Source organism: Acyrthosiphon pisum, chromosome A2 (genome assembly GCF_005508785.2).
Source record: "Acyrthosiphon pisum isolate AL4f chromosome A2, pea_aphid_22Mar2018_4r6ur, whole genome shotgun sequence".
Lineage (NCBI taxonomy): Eukaryota > Metazoa > Arthropoda > Insecta > Hemiptera > Aphididae > Acyrthosiphon > Acyrthosiphon pisum.
Window position 1 is genome coordinate 77,443,597 of NC_042495.1, and position 2,443 is coordinate 77,446,039.

Below are 2,443 nucleotides of genomic sequence, written 5' to 3' on the forward strand. Positions count from 1 at the left end.
AGTGTTGGCCACAAAGTACAAACACAATATAAACAAACGTACACAAACAAGTTATTCATAGGTACCTATTATTATTATAATAAATAATAGACATGCTGGCCCAATAGTATGCTATGCCTAGTTATTCATTTTCTTATTAATTTTATTACTGTTATAATTTTGTTCAAAATACATTACAAATTTTGTATAATATTATAATACATCAGTTTTAGATTCTGAGTGGAACGATGAATGTACCTATTGATTTTACAATGATGTGTGTTTTTTTTTATTTTTTTATTTATTTATTTTTATTTTTTATTTTTTTTTTGTGTCTGTGTACACGATAAGTAGTCGAAATAATGCTTCGATTTTCAACTTCAGTATCTTGTTCGATTGGAAAGTGAATATCGTTGGTGCATTGGGGAGGTCAAAATTTAAAATTCCCAGTAATTTTCAAAAGCGCCAAGAAAAACCAAAGAAAAATTAGGGAAAAACGGGAATTTTTACGCAAAATCGATTTTTCACAAAATTGAATTTGGTTTTTGGTGTAACTTTAAAAAAAATTACCGTAGAAACTTGAAAATTTCACTGAATGTTTATATTAGCATTTTCTATATACGATAAAATTTTGAAAATAATTTGACTCTTTTTGAGCTGTTTACGGACATTGTAAGTTTTCATTTTTTTTAGTTTTTTTTTTCTATAAATATCAATAAAGTTTTATTTGTTTGGTAAAAATGCGTGAAAATTTAATGCAAGGCTCCTGATATATTGTTACAATAGCAATTGTAAAATATTAAAAATACATAGCACACATTTTTTTTATAAGCATTTGAAGTTGAAATTTTGACAAAATTTATCAAATTTAAAATTGAATAATTATTTTGTAGTTAAAAATTTATAAAATGTTCAACTTTTATATCTAAGGATTGAAAATTTAAAACAAGATTTCACGTAAATTTTTAATTCTGTTACCAAAAATTCTAAGAAATACATAAGCACAGTTTATTTTTATAGTCATTTTAAGTTTAAATTTGGACGAAATTACATATTAAAAAACCTGGAATAACTATTTTAGTTATTTTGTTGTGATTGTATAATATTATTTGTGGGTACTTGAAACTTTTAAAGTATACTATTATATATTTATGATAGTATCACGGTTTTTTGTTGATGTATAACGCGTTATAAGTACCTAATGGATATTGTGATATGATTAATATATATATAATAAATATATATACTATAATAAATTCCAATAGGTACCTTCCTATTATAGGCCAATTTTTTTTTAATACCATAGATAAGTATATAATATGTCTTATACCCAGACTGACATACTGTCTCCGCTCAGAATCGTTTTTCTTATACAATGATATTATATCATTGAATTCAAATTTAATACCATCCATTATACAGTGACCCACTTGTAACCTACTGTACAGCAGAGCGACATCCACTGACCCACCTTTTTTTTATTTAAAAATACATTAATGTTAGTATTAACTTTAATCTTATTCATTATTTTTATTTGTGAATACTCAGTTTATTCAAATTCAACAAATATACTATTAAACACTAGGCAGACGATAGGCGCAACTAAAGGCCAAGGAGGTGCTAAAAGTATGTAGAGGACGCATTTTAGATTCAAACGCTCATCAAAAATGTATGTTACTTTCCAGTAAATTTTTTTTTTGTATAAGTAGTCCAATTGTGAGGGGTTATCTAATATTTGATATACTTATAATTACAACATAATTTTGTGTTTCTACTAAAAACGAAGAAATAAAAAAAACTTAACGTAAAGCTAAAAAAACTACTTCTTCATATGATTTATCAACTTTTGGTGTTTTTGAACTGGAGTTGCTAAATTAAAGTTTGGGGGTGCTGAAGCATCTCCCTAGTTGCGCCTATGAGCCTCCCTTAACTACTCTACAACTAATTAAATAATTCAAGTTTGTTGGTTTTTAATTTAACAGACAATCTTTAAAGTTTAAAGTCTAAATAAAGAATCCAAATAAGGGTTTAGTATTAAACCTAAATGACATTATTAAATAATCAATCTAGAATTGTGCAAACTTTTTTTTATTTTGTTAGATTAACCACTATTCAATTTTTTTTACTCAAGATGTGAGTGTCTGTGACTTGACTAACTATTTTTATTTCATTTATGATACATGAACCTATATTTATTATACTCTAATTTATGAACATTTATTTTTCTTTTAATTACACTGGTTTAGTTTTTATTTGAATCATAACTCATAAGTCATATCAATTGATTAAATATTTTATATTTAATAAAATATATTCATTCACACAAAAAAAAAACTTTTTACTGTCCAATTATAATTCAGATACATTCACTACCTATGTTAAATGTAAATTATAATTTAGAAAATCTTTGTAAAAAAATACTAAAAATTATGTTGATAGATAATTCATTATTCATTATAAAAAA